The sequence below is a fragment of the Schistocerca piceifrons genome, chromosome 8, assembly GCF_021461385.2.
Source record: "Schistocerca piceifrons isolate TAMUIC-IGC-003096 chromosome 8, iqSchPice1.1, whole genome shotgun sequence".
Taxonomy (NCBI): Eukaryota; Metazoa; Arthropoda; class Insecta; order Orthoptera; family Acrididae; genus Schistocerca; species Schistocerca piceifrons.
In genome coordinates, this window is record NC_060145.1 from 6711174 (window position 1) to 6731346 (window position 20173).

At 43.7% G+C, this 20173-nt stretch overlaps 1 protein-coding gene across 1 annotated transcript in view; it reads left to right on the plus strand.

Moving 5' to 3' along the window:
- Positions 1-1416: 1416 nt before the first annotated feature.
- LOC124711426 (fructose-bisphosphate aldolase-like) overlaps positions 1417-20173 on the plus strand; it is a 61247-nt gene continuing 42490 nt past the window's right edge. Inside the window, exon 1 of the mRNA XM_047241494.1 lies at positions 1417-1568. The gene's annotated coding sequence lies outside the window, so the exon portion shown is untranslated. The remainder of the gene's footprint in view (positions 1569-20173) is intronic.

Below are 20173 nucleotides of genomic sequence, written 5' to 3' on the forward strand. Positions count from 1 at the left end.
ATTCTCAATGGAGAGAAGTCTTCAGAAGTAAGAGTGATTTCAGGTGTGCCGCAGGGGAGTGTCGTAGGACCGTTGCTACTCACAATATGCATAAATGACCTTGTGGATGACATCGGAAGTTCACTGAGGCTTTTTGCAGATGATGTTGTGGTGTATCGAGAGGTTGTAACAATGGAAAATTGTACTGAAATGGAGGAGGACCTGCAGCGAATTGACGCATGGTGCAGGGAATGGCAATTGAATCTCAATGTAGACAAGTGTAATGTGCTGCGTATACATAGAACGATAAATCCCTTACCATTTAGCTACAATACAGCAGGTCAGCAACTGGAAGCAGTTAATTCCATAAATTATCTGGGGGTACGCATTAGGAGTGATTTAAAATGGAATGATCATATAAAGTTGATCGTCGCTAAAGCAGATGCCAGACTGAGATTCATTGGAAGAATCCTAAGGAAATGCAATCCGAAAACAAAGGAAGTAGGTTACAGTACGCTTGTTCGCCCACTGCTTGAATACTGCTCAGCAGAGTGGGATCCGTACCAGATAGGGTTGATAGAAGAGATAGAGAAGATTCAACAGAGAGCAGCGCGCTTCGTTACAGGATCATTTAGTAATCGCGAAAGCATACGGAGATGATAGATAAACTCCAGTGGAAGACTCTGCAGGACAGACGCTCAGCAGCTCGGTACGGGCTTTTGTTACAGTTTCGAGAACATACCTTCACCGAAGAGTCAAGCAGTATATTGCTCCCTCCTACGTATATCTCGCGAAGAGATCATGAGGATAAAATCAGAGAGATTAGAGCCCACACAGAAGCATACCGACAATCCTTCTTTCCACGAACAATACGAGACTGGAACAGAAGGGAGAACTGATAGAGGTATTCAAGGTACCCTCCGCCATACACAGTCAGGTGGCTTGCGGAGTATGGATGTAGATGTAGATGTAGAGATTTCTGGACCTTCCCTCTACCTTCTCTTGGCGCAAATTTCACTGGGCACCTATTAAAAGGGCGCGAACGCGCGGTGAATTGTGGAGCAGAGACGAAGAGGTAAAAGTAGGAATGTTACGTGATTATTTGTTCTAGTCGAAGCATCACTTTCTACTTTGCAAATGACTAGAATGGATAACTGCCAAAGACCGAGAGAAATAAACTGAATGTAAACCAGGTGGAAGGAAAGCCCAAAAGTGATGTCACTGTGCGAAATAGCGGATTGCAGCAGTCTTAACTTGCACTGATTATATAAATAGTGTTCTTGACACAGCACGGCCTCACGGTGTGTACAGCTGTCCGCTACCAGTGAAGGACGGTGTTTACTGAGAGACGAACAGAAGACTTGAAGCTCGTACGGTCGTCTTAGGTTCGCTGCCGCTTCGCGAGATAAGACGGTGGCGCCAGAAAAACAGCGGAGTCGCCTGGTTTGGAGCAGAAGGGGCTGACCTTACGAAACACCAGGGGCTGTGATGTAACAGAACGTCTGTATTAGAGCCTCGTACGAGATCCGAATGACGCAGTTTGAGGCAGGCGTCTGACTTACGCACATCAGCAGCAGGACACAGCCCAGGTACGTTGTTGAACATTGCTTGTTATCGGTCACGTGATGAGGAAGTACTGACCCTTTTGACACTCTTCAAGGAGAATTTTTTTAATTACGGCTCACCATCAGATTACTTGTTTCTTTTAAAAAACTGAAATGTGTTGATTTTCCTACCGTTAAAAACTAGATGACTGGCAACCGGAATAGCTCTCGATTATATTGATGTAGTTGCTGTAGTCTTCAGTCTAAATACTGATTTAACGCAGCTCTCCACTTTACACAATCCTGCATATCTACTGCTAGCTGCATCCAGTTGAACCTGCAGACTATTTACAATTGTAGGTCTACCTCTACCATTTTTACCCTCACACTTCACTCCGTTACCAAACCAACTTTCCGCTGAATCCTCAGGACGTGTGCTATCAACCTACTCCTTCTTATAATCAAACTCTGTCCGGTTTCGTTCGGTACTTCTTCAATGGTCATCAGATCTACCCAATTAATCTTTGGCCTTCTTCTGAAATATTATATTTCAAACACTTCTGTTATTTTCTAGTCTACTTTCAACTATCATTTAACAGTACATTTTGCAGTTGTTACTTTTGTATGGCCGACGCCTAGAGCCAAACTGTGTAGTGGGGGTGCTGTCATATCAGGCCTAGTTAATGGCTTCTGGAACAAAAACTTTTGTCAGGCGGCTGTCTACAGCATCGATATACTTGTAGAACTGCATAGTACAGAACGTGCTGTTCAAATGGTTCAAATGGCTCTGAGCACTATGGGACTTAACATCTTAGGTCATCAGTCCCCTAGAACTTAGAACTACTTAAACCTAACTAACCTAAGGACATCACACACATCCATGCCCGAGGCAGGATTCGAACCTGCGACCGTAGCAGTCGCGCGGTTCCGGACTGCGCGCCTAGAACCGCTAGACCACCGCGGCCGGCAGAACGTGCTGTCTTACAGTATATTTATTCACAGCGGATTTCGATCATTGATCATCTTCACGGTGGGAAAACATTCTGACAACTTCACATGTCATACATGCTATCAGAAAATACACGGTCAGTTCGCAGGAGAGCTTCTGTAAAGTTTGGAAGGTAGGAGACGAGGTACTGGCAGAAGTAAAGCTGTGAAGGACGGGGCGTGAGTCGTGCTTGGGTAGCTCAGTTGGTAGAGCACTTGCCCGCGAAAGGCAAATGTCCCGAGTTCGAGTCTCGGTCCGGCACACAGTTTTAATCTGCCAGGAAGTCTCACATCAGCGCACACTCCGCTGCAGAGTGAAAATCTCATTCTGGAAATATTGGGTTTTGTTACTCAGTTACTCAGCGGCGGGAGAATACGCAGAACATCCAACAATTCTATCAGTAAATGCCAACCGAATAACTGTTTCAATAAATCATCCAATCTTTCTGAAATTGTAATAATTAGTTTTTTTTTTTTGTACACGTACATCACATCTACCATTTTCCGTTCGTTTCGGGTAATCTACCGATTTCCGTTCGTTTCAGGTATTTCCTTCGTGGTGCGTCGTCTTTTTTCTTTTCTCTTAGAATTTGTATTTATCAGAAAGTCTGTTCTGGAGGTATTTGTCTGGAGTAAAGCCTTGTGCGGAAGTGAAACGGGGACGATAAGCATTTCGGATAAGAAGAGGCTGAAATTTTCGAAATACGTTGCTACAGAAGAATGTTGAGGACTAGATGGGTAGACCGTGTGACTAATGAAGAGGTAGTGCACAGAACTGGGGAGAAAATTTGCGGCATAACATGACTAAAAGAAGGAATGGTTTCATAGGACACATTATGAGACAGTAAGAAATCAGCAATTTAGTACAGGAAGGAATTGAGGGAGGTAAAAATTGTAGAGGAAGACCGAGATGAATACGGAGAGCAAGTTCAAGTGGACGTGGGATGCAGTAGCTGTGCGGGCGTGAAGGCGCTTGCTCAGGATACACTAGCGTGGAGGGCAGCGTCAGAGCAGTCTTTGGACGGAAGACAACAGGAGCGTGGCAAATGTAATTCAGAAAGTGTCGCACAAGTGCTTTTTAGTGGTGTGTTTCACTGGAATGGAGCTTCTTAGGCCTTATTCTGAAAGCTACACTATGTGATCAAAAGTATCCGGACACCTAGCTGAAAATGACTTACAAGTTCGTGCCGCGCTCCATCGGTAATGCTGGAATTCAATATGGTGTTGGACCATCCTCAGCCTTGATGATAGCTTCCACTCTCGCAGGCATACATTCAGTCAGGTGCTGGAAGGTTTCTTGGGGAATGGCAACCCATTCTTCACGGAAGCCTGCACTGAGGAGAGGTATCGATGTCGGTCGGTGAGGCCTGGCACGAAGTCGGCGTTCCAAAAACATACCAAAGGTGCTCCATAGGATTCAGGTCAGGACTGTGTGTAGGCGAGTCCATTACAGGGATGTTATTGTCGTGTAACCACTCCGCCACAGGCCGTCCGTTATGAATAGGTGCTCGATCGTGTTGAAAGATGCAATCGCCATTCCCGAATTGCTCTTCAACAGTGGGAAGCGAGAAGGTACTTAAAATATCAATGCAAGTCTGTGCTGTGATAGTGCCACGCAAAACAACAAGGGGTGCAAGCCCCCTCTATCAAAAACACGGCCACACCATAACAGCACCGCCCACTGTTCAGTCGTCCAATGTTTACGCTCCTTACACAATTCGTTTGGCATTTATCGGCGTGATGTGTGGCTTATGAGCAGCCGCTCGACCATGAAATCCAAGTTTTATGACTTTCCGCCTAACTGCGATAGTACTTGCAGTGGCTCCTGATGCAGTTTGGAATTCCTGCGTGATGGTCTGGATGGATGTCTGCCTATTACGCATTACGACCCTCTTCGACTGTCGGCGGTCTCTGTCAGTCAACAGACGAGGTCAGCCTGTACGCTTTTGTGCCGTACGTGTCCCTTCGCGTTTCCACTTCACTATCTCAACGGAAACCGTGGACCTACGGATGCTTAGTAGTGTGGAAATTTCGTGTACCGACGTGTGACACAAGTGACACCCAATCACCTGACCACGTTCGCAGTCCCTGAGTTCCGCGGAACACCCCATTCTGCTCTCTCTCTCTCTCTCTCTCTCTCTCTCTCTCGATGCCTAATGACTACTGAGGTCGCTGATATGGAGTTCCAGGCAGTAGGTGGCAGCACAATGCATCTAATACGAAAAACGTATGGTTTTGGGGGTGTCCGGATAGTTTTCATCACATAGTGCACCTTTCCACATTTAGCATTTGTTGAAACGCAGTACGGGGACTGTATCCTAATAGCAGAAAACACCCCACTACCGTAACACTGTCTCCATGGTACTTCCCTGTTGGCACTACACACGAGGGTAAGTAACGTTCTCCAGGAATTGGCCAAACCCAAACACTTCCATCGGATGTCACACAGCATAGCGTGATTCACCACTAAAAGTCACTCATTTGCAGTCGTGTAGCATCCAACGGCCTCGCCCTGTACACCATCTCAGGCGTCGTTTAACACTGACTGCTGAGATGTGTGGCTTACGAGGAGCTGCTCCATCACTGTACCCCACTCACCACAGTTTTGCTAGTTGAAGAACAGGTAGCAGTTTGGAATTCGCGAGCTCTTCCTTCCGCTGATTTCATCCAGTTTTTTACACCCACATTCCGCAATGTTTGACGCATGCTGTCAGTCAGTACGTGAGACCTGCCGTGTCCTGGTTGGTTTAGCTCTGGTTGTTCCTTCGTGTTTCCACTTCACAGTCACGTCACCGACAGTCGATTTGGGCAGCTTTACAAGCGTTGAAATGTCCCTGATGGGCCTATCGCTCGTGTGGCATCCATTGACTGGTCCGCGTTCGAAGTCGCAGGGGTCTCTTGACCGATCCATTCGGCAGTCACCTGGTTCTCTACTGACAATACAATAGTCCCCACCTCCTTTTATACTGACAGGTCTGCCTCGGGTGACGTCTAGAGGTCAACTCCACATTACATTGAGATGTGTGGATGTTTTCGATTAGATAGGTAAAAAGACGAGGGCTAGTAGAAATCCTTGGGTAACAGAAGAAGTATTGAATTTAATTGATGAAAGGAGAAAATAAAAATGCAGTAAATGAAGCAGGCAAAAAGGAGTACAAACGTCTCAAAAATGAGATCGAAGGGAAGTGCAAAATGGCTAAGCAGGGATGGCTAGAGGACAAATGTAAGGGTGTAGAGGCTTATCTCACTAGGGATAAGATAGATACTGCCTACAGGAAAATTAAAGAGACCTTTGGAGCAAAGAGAACCACTTCTATGAATATCAACAGCTCACATGAAAACACAGTTCTAGGCAAAGAAGGGAAAGCAGAAAAGTGGAAGGAGTATATAGAGGGTCTATACAAGGCCGATGTACTTGAGGACAATATTATGGAAATGGAAGAGGATGTAGTTGAAGATGAAATTGGAGATATGATACTGCGTGAAGAGTTTGACAGAGCACTGAAAGACCTGAGTCGAAACAAGGCCCCGGGAGTAGACAACATTCCATTGGAACCACTGACGATCTTGGGAGAGCCAGTCCTGACAAAACTCTACCATCTGGTGAGCAAAATGTATGAGACAGGCGAAATACCCTCAGACTTCAAGAAGAATATAATAATTTCAATCCCAAAGAAAGCAGGTGTTGACAGATGTGAAAATTACCGAACTATCAGTTTAATAAGTCACGGCTGCAAAATACTAACGCGAATTCTCTACAGACGAATTGACAAACTTGTAGCAGGCCGACCTTGGGGAAGATCAGTTTTGATTCCGTAGAAATTTGGGAACACGTGAGGGAATACTGACTCTACGACTTATTTTAGAAGCTAGATTAAGAAAAGGCAATCCTGCGTTTCTAGCATTTGTAGACTTAGAGAAAGCTTTTGACAGTGTTGACTGGAATACTCTCTTTCAAATTCTGAAGGTGGCAGGGGTAAAATACAGAGACCGAAAGGCTATTTACAATTTGTACAGAAACCAGATGGCAGTTATAAGAGTCGTGGGCCATGAAAGGGAAGCAGTGGTTGGGAAGGGAGTGAGACAGGGTTGTAGCCTCTCCCCGATGTTATTCAATCTGTATATTGAGCAAGCAGTGAAGGAAACAAAAGAAAAATTCGGAGTAGGTATTAAAATCCATGGAGGAGAAATAAAAACTTTGAGGTTCGCCGATGACATTGTAATTCTGTCAGAGACAGCAAAGGACTTGGAAGAGCAGCTGAACGGAATGGACAGTGTCTTGAAAGGCGGATATAAGATGAACATCAACAAAAGCAAAACGAGGATAATAGAATGTAGTCGAATTAAGTCGGGTGATGCTGAGAGAATTAGATCAGGAAATAAGACACTTGAAATAATAAAGAAGTTTTGCTATTTGGGGAGCAAAGTAACTGATGATGGTCGAAGTAGGACATAAAATGTAGACTGGCAATGGCAAGGAAAGCGTTTCTGAAGAAGAGATATTTAATTTGTTAACATCGAGTACAGGTTTAAGTGTCAGGAAGTCTTTTCTGAAAGTATTTGTATGGAGTGTAGCCTTGTATGGAAGTGAAACATGGACGATAACTAGTTTGGACAAGAAGAGAATAGAAGCTTTCGAAATGTGGTGCTACAGAAGAATGCTGAAGATAAGGTGGGTAGATCACGTAACTAATGAGGAGGTATTGAATAGAATTGGGGAGAAAAGGAGTTTGTGGCACAACTGGACTAGAAGAAGGGATCGGTTGGTAGGACATGTTTTGAGGCATCAAGGGATCACAAATTTAGCATTGGAAGGCAGCGTGGAGGGTAAAAATCGTAGAGGGAGACCAAGAGATGAATACACCAAGTAGATTCAGAAGGGTGTAGGTTGCAGTAGGTACTGGGAGATGAAGAAACTTGCACAGGATAGAGTAGCATGGAGAGCTGCATCAAACCAGTCTCAGGACTGAAGACCACAACAACAACAATGTGTTTGGGGTGAGATAGCAGTAGGGGCGTGTACCAAAGTGTGCCACCATCCCCCCTCCCCCCAGAAACAGACCCTGGATCCACGCCTGACGTTGTCCCCATGTCATCACTCAGGTGAGCTCCTTGGTTGTTTGGAGGGAACGATCTGCGTTAGAGGGCGCTCTCACGTGAGCAGAATGTTGCGTGCCGCTGTTAAAATAGTCCTGCCGCGGCGTTTACGGAGGGTCTGCTCGGATTGTTCTGCTGTTTGCTGGAACAGCGCCCCATGATAAAGGCTGCGGCGGCAGTATAAATCGTTGCGTTGCGTAACAGACCAAGTGCGGGACGTTTGCCACGAAAGCAGCTTCAGGGCAGTAGTAAAGTGCAAGGACAATTTTTGAAGTGTCAGCACAAGATCCGTGTGTGACGATGTAAGCCTGGTGTGGCGGCTCTAAAACACTTCTGTCTCTGATTTAAAAGTGACTGTTACGAAACAACTGTGGCGTGAAGCGTCTGGTTTTGAAATAAACTCATTTGGTGTTGTTGACTGTGGGACCCTGAGTGGTAGCTGGAGCATTCTCATTGGGAGGTCTCCTTTCTTTCCTTGCACTCAGTGGCGCCATTTCTCCGCGGTTTGTGAGTCTCGTATACCTGTCGTATGTGTGTGACCGAGATGAGTACTAATCTAATGTGTATATTGATGCCGACGATGACAGAAAAAGGGGAGGTGTGGCCCAGCCCAGTGCCGGCATACACGGGACTACTCGTTCCGGTTTGCGCACAGGAGGCCATCAAAAGCGCCACGTCTCTCTCTCTCTCTCTCTCTCTCTCTCTCTCTCTCTCTCTCTCTCTCTCCCCCCCCCCCCCCCTCCACGAGTCACTGCGCGGATTTTCGGAATTTAATCCAAGACTGTGTGTGGCTTATAGTTTAATGACCACGAACTGTAGACCAACATATCTCTTCCACTTGCCAGCCAAGTAACCGCAAAAAAATTTCGTACACCACCAGGGTTCGAACATGCTACCTCGAAGTCTACCACCACCGAACAGGTGTGCGTTAGCGACTTTCACTACGGTCACTCAGTCGTCACTGAATGATCGTTTTATGTCATTACCAAGGTGCTTTCAATCGGTACAATACAGTGGTTAAAGCAACTACTGGTCTCCGGAACGATTACGGCTGAAATCTCCCTCCCGGCCATACATCCTCGTTTAAGCTTTACAAGATTTCCTGAAGCACGTAAGTCAAAAATGTCTATACTATGCGTGTCGAGCCTTCCTTCCACCTCTGTGACTACGTCGTCTACAGGACGTCCAGCCCTCGTCTTCGTTCTTTCACTCATGCCTTTTTAATCCATTATTTACATTAACGATAGTCATACGTTGAACTCATGTCGTGCTCGTCTGATTCTTACTTGATGTTCTTTCATTTTCCCTGGTAAACAATTTATTTCGCTAAAATGCTACTCCATTATATAACTCTGAAAATCCGTTATTAGACAAATTTCTGCCTCACGCCCTACCGGAACACTCCCTACTTGGCATAAATGACCAAAGGGTATTTGACTTTTGGAATATTTAAACTATCAGTCGTCACAAAATTCCTTTACTTAGAAGTTGTAAATATTTTTTCTATCACTAAATAACTCAACTCTTTGCAGAAAAGTTCGAAACAACGCAAGCATCTTTGGCTAACACTTCTATAACACAGGTGTAGCTTCGTAATACTCCTAGCTTCAGACATCACCAGAACTTCAGACGATAATGGAACGTTTTCGATCACGTGACCAAATCTTAAAATTTTATTGTAAAAAAATGGCTCTGAGCACTATGAGACCTAACATCTGAGGTCATCAGTCCCCTAGAACTTAGAAGTACTTAAACCTAACTAACCTAAGAACATCACACACATCCATGCCCGAGGCAGGATTCGAACCTGCGACCGTAGCACTCGCGCGGTTCCGGACTGAAGCGTCTAGAACCGCACGGCCACCGCGGCCGGCAAAATTTTATTATATTTAAGCTTTAATTACATAGCAGTGTCAGATATTTTGTCACAATATTGACCGAAAATCCTATCTAGATGTTGAAATCGTTCAAGATAATAACAATCCGAACCATATTTTTTACACAGGAAAGTAGGCTATTATGAGGGCTTGGTAAAAAGTAATGCCTCCGCATTTTTTATGTGAAAACGCTTTTGAATGAAACAAACTTTATTAATATTCTACATCGTTATTCTTCATGTCTACATATTTATTTCTCAGTTTGGTCACCCTGGCGAAGAACACATTTCTCCCAACGAGAGACAAGTTGCTTGATACCGTCACTGTAGAATGTCTGACTTTCTTGATGGAGTCGCAAACTCACCTCTGCTTCCAGCGCTTAATCACTATCAAACTGAAATGCTCGAAGGTGTTCTTCAATTTTTTGGAAAATGCGAAAATCGGATGGTGCCAAGTCGGGACTGTACGGGGGATGATGGATGACAGCCAAGCCAAGGCGTCCGCACTGTTGCAGGTGGCGCAAGGTTGGCGAATGGTCCGGCATTGTCATTCTGAAGGACAGGCTGCTCCACATGTGGACGAACTCTTCTACAATTTCTCATTCGATTACAGCACGCTGTTTCACACATACGGGCGTTATTACGTAGCATACGGCCGTGTTAAACGCTACAATTTGGAGGCCTCTAGCGGCAGAGGATTGCAAGTTGCATCAGCGAAGGGGAAAAGTCGACCGAGTAATATCTCTATCGATATTGAGAACAGAATAAAAAATTCGAAGGTATTACTTTTCAGTACGTCGTCGCCCTTCAAATGGGACTGCTAAATGAAAATCATCGAACAAGTAGTTATACTGAGGGACACGAGGCCCACTGAATTTACGAATCCGTAACAACGGAATGGCGACTAAAAACAATGTAACGACTCTGTTAATAATTTTCTGTAGCAAGCCCTCTCATTCCATAACATAATCAAATTTAATTCGGACTTTCCACGGTTGCTCTCTATCAATACTGATAGAAATTTGTAAACTCACAGAAAAGTGTTGTTTTAACGAAATATAACTGGTATAAATTCCTTTAGGGAATCAGTCAGCGTCGTGATGGAATACTAGTTGTTATATAATGATGCGGCCTAATGCCCAACTGGATTTTAATCAAAGTAAAACTGGCCGTGGAAGTCTTAGGCAGTTACAGAATATAGCTCATTTGTGTTGTATATAAAGTTGTCAATATTTCCTATACTCTCCGTCTTCGGGCGTTTTCTTGGTTAAAGGTTGGAAGCTTCTCATGTTATACGGAGAAAAATTAATTTTGGTGATCATACTCAGATTTTTAGCATCAATTTCTAACTAGGGAACACAACAACATTTTACTTTCATTGTGGTCTGCCCTCTCCCCTGCAGCAAGCGACGTTCGTGGAGGAAAAACATTTATTCCTGCGGAATATTTTTAGTCGAATACACATTCCTAGCACAAACTTCACAGCCAGAGGCAGTTTCTCGTAGATCCGTTCTTAATAGATAGCCGGGGTTACGTTTCCTAATGTCAGTTCACCTTCAGTCGCTGATTTTGCACGCTACGTACGTGCCGCGAAGCAGTCTAAATTACTTTCTTGATATATGGCCAGCTTCCACGCCACAAGGAAAGCGAAGGAATGCATTACGATTGCCAAAATGTTCAGTTCACTTCAAACTTTTCACGTAAGTCCAAATGTGGTGTGCATAACTGCGCCAGAATTTATCGAACAAAAGACTTGTACATCACATTTTAAAAAATTGTAATTAACGGTTTCGGCCGAAATACGACATTTTCACTTAGAGTGTTGTAACGACAAACGCTAGCTGACGCCGGTGGTAGCTAAGGTCCATTCATGTACTTTAGAAGTGAAGGTGAAAGTAGCCAATTTTTTTCGGGTCACACTTCCGTTTTCTAGTGTGCGGAGGGTCTGGGCATACTACGTTATTCATAAGTGTCTTCGGAGTTTCAGAAGACGACTCAGCAAAAACTGAGAGACATCTAGAAAACATAAACACATCAATAGATTGGATACGGCTCCAAGTTTGTAACTGACTTACAGGTGCTAAATATGGGCACCGTTTGTGACGCAGCAGGCGTCAATACTTGCGACAGCATGCGCTGCCCGTCTTGTTCCGAAACTCTTCACATAAAAACAGAATTCTTCCGGGGCTCATACCATGTGTTCTGCTGCGACAGAAAGGTAGAGTCAAGTGCTCCGCATAGGTTAGGAACCATTTGTATCCCCAACAGAAGGATCGTCTTACGGTAACTATCCTACAGTACATGGCCAAAGTATGAACATTGCACCCTTCCTCCTGCTTAGGCAAATAGAGCAAACCGTTTGATTCTTCTTGCATTTTATGTGGTCTACGATAGGCCATAAGGTGCTTATGGAGGCACCATTGGTTCACGGTCGGTTCCTTAGAAAACCCCGAAAAAGCGTTTACTGCATCTTTTCGTATCAAAACCGAGCCACGGTTTCCTAGACGGCCATGCACAGCAAGTGGCTGAAATTTTTACGATATATTCCTGAGACACCGATCTCGAACAATCTTGAAAATTTTATTGATATCTTTAACCGTTTGTGAGACACAAAGGTTCAAAGTTGCCCTGCCCGTACGCATACAATACGCATATAAAGTCCGGTGTGAGGCGAAAACGTAATTTATGAAGTGACGTAGCACGCAGAAATATACTGTAAAGTGTCCCCATTATCATCCGAAGGGTTGTGGGGACCCCATGTTGTTAGTATTGTAGCACCAGCAAAATTTTTGTGTACATAAAATCCGGTCTAAGTTGTAAAATTAGTTTCGTGTTATTTCAGTTTAACATGAGTAAGCTATACTGAGCCATAAAGTTCTTTTCATATAAGTGACATGTGACGCTGTGGCAGGGAAAAGAAGAGAAGCAACGGAAATATGCTCTTATCCGAACAAAAAAAGGCGAGCACGCCAATGTTTACAAGACTATGACTGAAAAGCGGGATACCGGCTGTCCCATTTTATCTTCTTGAGCACCTTTAAAATTTTTCCCAAAAATTTGGCATGCGAACATATTTGTGCTTTTTTACGCTGGGAGAGAAGGACACAGTGGCAGTGGGAAAGAAACGGAAAAGTAATAAATACTGGCAGATAGTAGACAGTGGTTGTGATACAGAAAGAGCGAAGGAAAAAACGGCAGTGTGAGAGGAATAGAGGGACACAGAGACAGTGAAACGTAGTTGACAGTGACAGAACAGTGCTAGGAACAGAGTGAAGAAGACGGTGCCCGTGGGAGAGGAATCGAGAGACGGAGAAACTGGAATTGGGTGAGAGCCAGTGACAGTGACAGGCGGAATCTATGATAGTGACAGCGAGAGAAAGAGTAATAGTGACAGCAGCAGTGGGAAGGCATGAATGATATAGTAGGAGTAAGAGAGAGCAAGAAGGAGTCAATGACAGTGAGAGCAGACGGTAGTAGTGGGGCAGAACGGGGGAGACTGTGACTGTGAGGCACGAGACACAGTGACAGTTAGAGAGACACAAAGAGATAATGACAAAGGGTTGGGCTGAACGAGTGAGTGATAAGGAGCAAGTGGGAGTGGATGGGTACGAGCGACTCACGGCGATGGACCGGTGGCTGTGAGCGAGTTACGGTTAGGGGCTCTTGTGGGAGGGAGAGGTGAGCTGCATGTTGGCAAGAGCGCGAATAAACTCGCATGACAAAAATTTTGGAAATTTTTGTTTATAGGTGCTGAAGAAGGCAGAATGAGGCAGCTGGTATCTCACTCTTCAGCCATAATCTTTCAAACAGGATCATGCTCCGATAGGCGCATTTTTCCGCTTCTTAGTGACACGAATTGTCCGGGAAGGTGCCACAGCAACCCGCCTTGAAAACCTGTTCACCGGGTTACCTACCTGCAGGCGCGAACTAATTCGACGTGGTAACACGGAGCTGAGAACTAACAATGAAACTTGAAGACAGCGCTGCCTGCAAGCGGGATCTGTAATTGTAGGAATTGTGCAAACCATTAGCAGGCTTCCCTTTACTAGTGGGACACTGATGCATAGCAATAACATGCACCAAATTTCCGCTGGTTCTCTGATACCATCTGCGTCCTAATGCTAGTGAATGGGTTAAGTCGACCGAAAGCGGTAATAGCAATTAAAAAAAAAAACTGATCTGGGCGGTGGTTGCTCATACAAGTGAGGCACTGACAAAGAAAACGTAATAAGTCAAAAAAATCATTTTTCCGATTTTTTTATCGACAAGGTAGTAAGACAAGTCACCAGTGGCATAGAAGTTGCAGACAGTCAAAGTTGGGAGCTGTTGCTTTCTTACAGACGACTTAAAATTTATACTTGTAGTAATATGTAGTAACACAGATACGGGATTAAGTAAACAAGCCACCGAGTTTCCAGCTTTTACTGTGTGACCAACCGTTCATTACTGTGTTATTGATTCGGCGGTAACTTTACTAGGAGTTGTTAACACAACGAAATGCTCCAAAACGTGTTCACATACAAACTGGTCAGTCATAGAATGAGATTTTCACTCTGCAGCGGAGTGTGCGCTGATATGAAACTTCCTGGCAGATTAAAACTGTGTGCCCGACCGAGACTCGAACTCGGGACCTTTGCCTTTCGCGGGCAAGTGCTCTACCATCTGAGCTACCGAAGCACGACTCACGCCCGGTACTCACAGCTTCACTTCTGCCAGTATCTCGTCTCCTACCTTCCAAACTTTACAGAAGCTCTCCTGCGAACCTTGCAGAACTAGCACTCCTGAAAGAAAGGATATAGCGGAGACATGGCTTAGCCACAGCCTGGGGGATGTTTCCAGAATGAGATTTTCACTCTGCCAGGAAGTTTCATATCAGCGCACACTCCGCTGCAGAGTGAAAATCTCATTCTGGAAACATCCCCCAGGCTGTGGCTAAGCCATGTCTCCGCTATATCCTTTCTTTCAGGAGTGCTAGTTCTGCAAGGTTCGCAGGAGAGCTTCTGTAAAGTTTGGAAGGTAGGAGACGAGATACTGGCAGAAGTGAAGCTGTGAGTACCGGGCGTGAGTCGTGCTTCGGTAGCTCAGATGGTAGAGCACTTGCCCGCGAAAGGCAAAGGTCCCGAGTTCGCGTCTCGGTCGGGCACACAGTTTTAATCTGCCAGGAAGTTTCATATCAGCGCACACTCCGCTGCAGAGTGAAAATCTCATTCTGGAAACATCCCCCAGGCTGTGGCTAAGCCATGTCTCCGCTATATCCTTTCTTTCAGGAGTGCTAGTTCTGCAAGGTTCGCAGGAGAGCTTCTGTAAAGTTTGGAAGGTAGGAGACGAGATACTGGCAGAAGTGAAGCTGTGAGTACCGGGCGTGAGTCGTGCTTCGGTAGCTCAGATGGTAGAGCACTTGCCCGCGAAAGGCAAAGGTCCCGAGTTCGAGTCTCGGTCGGGCACACAGTTTTAATCTGCCAGGAAGTTTCTGGTCAGTCATATTTTACGTCTGCTATGAAAGTTAATTGATTACATTCAGTGTTAACACCTAGTCTTGTTTCTTATTATGACCTAACCGATCTCTATATTTCCTTCGGCCCAGGCTACTTGTAAATCCAGATATAAGGGCAGATGCAACAATGAAAAATGCCTAATATGGACGATCCTGCTTTGAGCAGAAGACATCTGTCCCTGACTGTGACTGTGTATGATGTGGCATTTGCTCCGGGCAAAATAAAAATCGGATGATTTTAATGGCTTTAATGTATGCAGTGGTAAGCGGTGTGGTTCATAACGTGGATTTGAAATTTCTAATTTCGGGGCATTCGTACTGAGTACTGAGTTTTCGGCATAATAGAGAAGAGAAAGAAGTTTCACGACCAGTGACTCATGATAGCTGATATGATTAGAGAAGCAAGAATGTACAACCGTCCATGTTGTAAAGGTGTCGGAGGAAGACTTCTTTGGTTTCACCTCAGTATGCGATACATTGCTGCATACAGCATTAGTGAAGACTACCTCTGCTTCTTGGATTCGAACTGTGAGGGATGAGCCACCATTTTGAAAAAGAGTAAATCTGTCAAGAACATCTCTGCAGTTCGTTCTCTACCGCCTGCTGGACGAAGGCTCATCAATACTGATAATAAAGAAAAGACCTGGCGATGCTGGACTACATTGACATCAAAATCATGTGTTTTACCGCACCCTTTGTACACCATGATCTTATTTCTTATACGCATGTGACATCTTGCTGTAAATGAATCCGAAAATTTAATTTGGAGATTCTGTATTCATTTTGTGAATACAACTTCGTACCTCGTAGTGTCAAAACCGTTTTTTGTTTCTTCTGTTAAATTTGCTTTTCGTAACTTACTCTCTTCCCATGTCAACGCCTCAATTATAAAACAAGATCACTCCTATCTCTTGCGACACAGCGCCGTCTTCCTGTGTATCAGGATTTTTGCTGAGCATGAACCAAAGCAACGACTTTATGGTTGTGAATACAGCTGCTTGTCGTGAATAAATACTAGATGAAACTTTTGCGGCGCGGAAAGTTAGGCAGAAACGAAACGTATCAGTGACTCATTGCGATATGCAAAGTGCAAAGTGATTGAAAAAGATTCGTCGGTACCAGAACACAGTATCTTCTACATGACTGAAAGCAAACCATCCGGTGTTACAACGGTATATATTTTACACGTATGGACATACAACCTTGATGTGGTTTACGATTACGTTTAGGATCGAAGTTTTCAATTATCCTCCACAAACATTCACTGTATCCTCGACTGAACACATGACAAACCTGCAGCTGTAATCAAACTCTATGCATACTTTTGCGAGTATGTCTGGAGTTAACAGTGTTCACAGCTTGTTGTTTGTGGCCGTCGGAGTTAGCCAATGTTTTTGCGAGGTGTTAAATGTTGTAACAGAGAGTGCCAGGACGTATTTGAAGAGTAACAGAAACATTGTGATCGGTGCATTCCGCTCCCAGGCAGACTGTTTTGAAGATGTTGGTGCAGAATAAGGTCTAGGAGAGAAGTAATAATTCTAATTATTACCGGTGTGTTTCGGACACTGTTGGATACCATCTCCTGCAAATAAACGTTGTTGCATTTTAAGAGAAAAAAACATAAAGGGCTGGAAAGATCCTTGTTGTTATTCTGAAGCTGATGGCTTTATGATCGCATAATTCTGGAAATATTATTTCGAGTTGGTATTGGCTAAGTATACTGTAACCAAGACAAGGTTATGCAACTTGGATCGAGTGAAAACAGAAAAAATCCACGTATTTTGAAATTTGTTTACAATTTACGGTGGGTACTGTTCAATCTGCAAAATCACCTGCAAAATGTTTGAACATGATGCGATGTTAGTACATGATCCACAAAACTGATTCAAGTGTTTTTTCTGTGGAAAATTTGATGTAAAAGATGCACTTCAGTCTAACCAACAAAACTCTGGAAGACTAGATGATATCTCAGGAACAGTTGAGTATCTTAATGCGATTTTGTCATATGATGAGATGGTTGGAGACTGTGGCTGTTATTTGAAGACAAATGTTGATGGTGTTGAGACAGCAACCAGCCACAAATTTATTTTTACTTCCTTTATTCAAAAGGTACCGTTACCGGTTTCGAATCATTACGATTCATCGTCACACGGCTCTCATTACAACATGTGCTGCGTTTTTTACTGATTAGTTATCCTAAAATACAAATAATACATAATTATGAGCACGTCACAAAGATGGTTGGGTTACAGATTTGCATTGGGATGGGACTCACGTGAAATGTCGGTCTGGAGTGTTTGTTTTCATAGTTTTCGTCCAGCAGGCAACGTTTGTAGTTTTCGCCGGATTCACATCATTGCACACATAAACTTGCATAATTGAGCGCCTCAGATTTGTCACTGAATGCATTTTCACCTCATTTCAATACATTCAGTAACTAATCTGAAGCGCTCAATTATGCAAGTTTATGTGTGCAATGATGTGAATGCGGCGAAAACTACAAACGTTGTCTGTTGGACGAAAACTATGAAAACAGGTACTCCAAACCGACATTTCACGTGAGTCACTGCAAATCTGTAACCCAACCATCTTTGTGACGTGCTTATAATTATGTATTATTTGTATTTTAGGATAACTAATCAGTAAAAAACGCAGCACATGTTGTAATGAGAGCCGTGTGACGATGAATCGTAATGATTCGAAACCGGTAACGGTACCTTTTGAATAAAGGAAGTAAAAATAAATTTGTGGCTGGTTGCTGTCTCAACACCATCATCAGTTGAGTATCGTCAGGACGTTCTGTAAAGATCCAAACATAGCCATTGAAACTGTTCTAAACTATTTAGATAAGACTGTGTGGTTATAGTTCTAATCAACATGATTCTGACGACAGATCAAAATTCTATCAGTGAGAGACAGTAGTACGAATTTTCACAATTTCCGACGCTTTAAGGTGAACGTAGAAGCAGGAGGAAGCTCTGTGAACGCAGTCACGAGCCCAAAGGGTGGGGGCGGTCGTGAGGGTCATGACATTCCCCCCCCAAAACAATATTTTACTAAATGAGTTTATATTTTTAAATATATTAATTTCCAGATCTCTTCGGCTAATTTTTGGAGAATACAGTATCGCGAAAACTAAGAGTCACAGAAACGGAAAGAAATTCTAAAAAAAATTACAAGTTTCGTTTAACACAGCATACTTTTAAGCTGTGTTGCTGAGGGTTAGTCCATGTGGATTGGTTTGCGGGCTGACTGGCCGTAGAAAACATTCCAGCATGGAAAAGACGCCATTTACAGGATGACCATCTGGATTGCCAGGGTTTTCGGATTTTTACCGAACTGTTCAGTATTTCAGCCTCTTGTGCGGTGTTAGGTATCGAAGAATGAGTTCCTTGGTATTTTTTTTATAATTCCATCATATCACTAATTTATTCATTGATTTGCAAAATCAAGTCAATAATCATTTGATGCGTATGCCAAATAAAACTTTGGAACATTTTAAGTCCATAAACCGAGTGCCGATATAGTAGAAGCAGAATTGCGCATTTGAATTTTTACCAAAAAATTGAATGTGAAAGAAATTTGTTGACAGCTGTAACTGGTAATATTAATTATAGTTTTTCGTGTTTACTAAGTGTTTTATTGTATTTACCCTCAGCCTTCAGATCAGCAAATCCTTTCGCCAGCTAACGTTCGGTAATTTTGTCAATTTAATGTGTTAACCATAATACCTTACAAGCTGCTGACAACAAATTCGACACGGTTGAGGAGTCCTATGTGGAACTTACAAACTACTGTTCGTCCACGATAACATGACGAGTTTATTGGCGCTGCCAGCAACGATGAAAAACTACTGTAGCCGAAAGATATTCATTTATCTCCTACCGTTGTCAGTGTCCAGCTGCCCTCGACGCGAAGTCAGGAGTGTTTAATTTCGGCCGGGACGCACCGCGGTGGCGTTAGTGGCGTTGCGGTACCTTCCAGGGATATTTTTTTTTAATCTCATTGGAACAAGTCGGCACCGGGGATTTAAAACAGTACACGTGCACGAGGATGGTTTGGTAACTCTGGTAAAAACAAGAAAAATGTTTGTTTCGCACCCGACTCACCTTACTTCTCGCATAGTCTCCTTTGAGGGATATACACTTGTTCCAGCGACCATCCAGCTGTTTCATCCTATCGAAAAAAATAAGTTCTGTCAGATTCGTTGACTGCAAGTAGCACTTCATTTGCTGAAAATTACTTCCCAGCAAGCCAAAGTTTCAAGTTAGGAAAAAGGAAGAAGTCACTTGGGGCTAAGCCTGGTCAGCAGCGTGGATGAGGGACCTATTCAAAGACTAATTCATGAACTTTCGACCTGTCATCTCTGATGTGTGGGATAGTGCAATATTCTGGTGTAAGGACACTTTTTGCGTGCCAACATTGGTCGTTTTTCAGCCAATTCAAGTTTCAAACGATCCAAAAATGAAGCATAGTATGATCCAGTCATAGTTCTGCCTTTTTCCAAATACTCTATGAGGATTATTCCGTGGGAATCCCAAATAACAGTGACCATCATCTTACGAGCTGACAAAACGGTGTCTGCCTTCATCGTTGTACTTTCACCAACCTTCGTCCATTATTTAGACTGCCTTTTTCCTTAGCTGTGTAATGATAGTTAAACGTTTCATCAATAGTCATAACCTGGCGCGCTTTTGGTCAACTGAGAACAATCGCGGCACTCAGCTCGCACGCAGCTTCCTCATAGTCAATTAACCATGGGGGATATTCATACACTCGCTTAGTTGAGTTGCCTTCAGTCTCAGAATCTCATGAACTTTTATTCGGCGGTCTTGCATTACCATATTGTGGATTTTGTCAATGGTTTCCTTTGTGGAGACCTTAATTGGACAGCCGGAGCACACTCAGTCTTCGGGGCTTGCCCGATCACGTTTAAGTTCATTAATCCAAAAGTAAATGGTCTTCAGTGACGATGCTGAGTCCGCGCGAATTTCATCCAATTCTGTTTTGATTTGTGTAGCAGTCCAACCCTTCAAATGAAAATGTTTAGTAACAGCACGAAAGTCTTTTTTTTTTCAGTTTCAGTCGCAGTCGACACACTGACAAATGTAGATGGCTGTCAACAATGAACTGTACGCTGTACATTGTTGAAATACTTCGTACGAGTTTGGAATACTGAGCAAAGTGATATTTCTA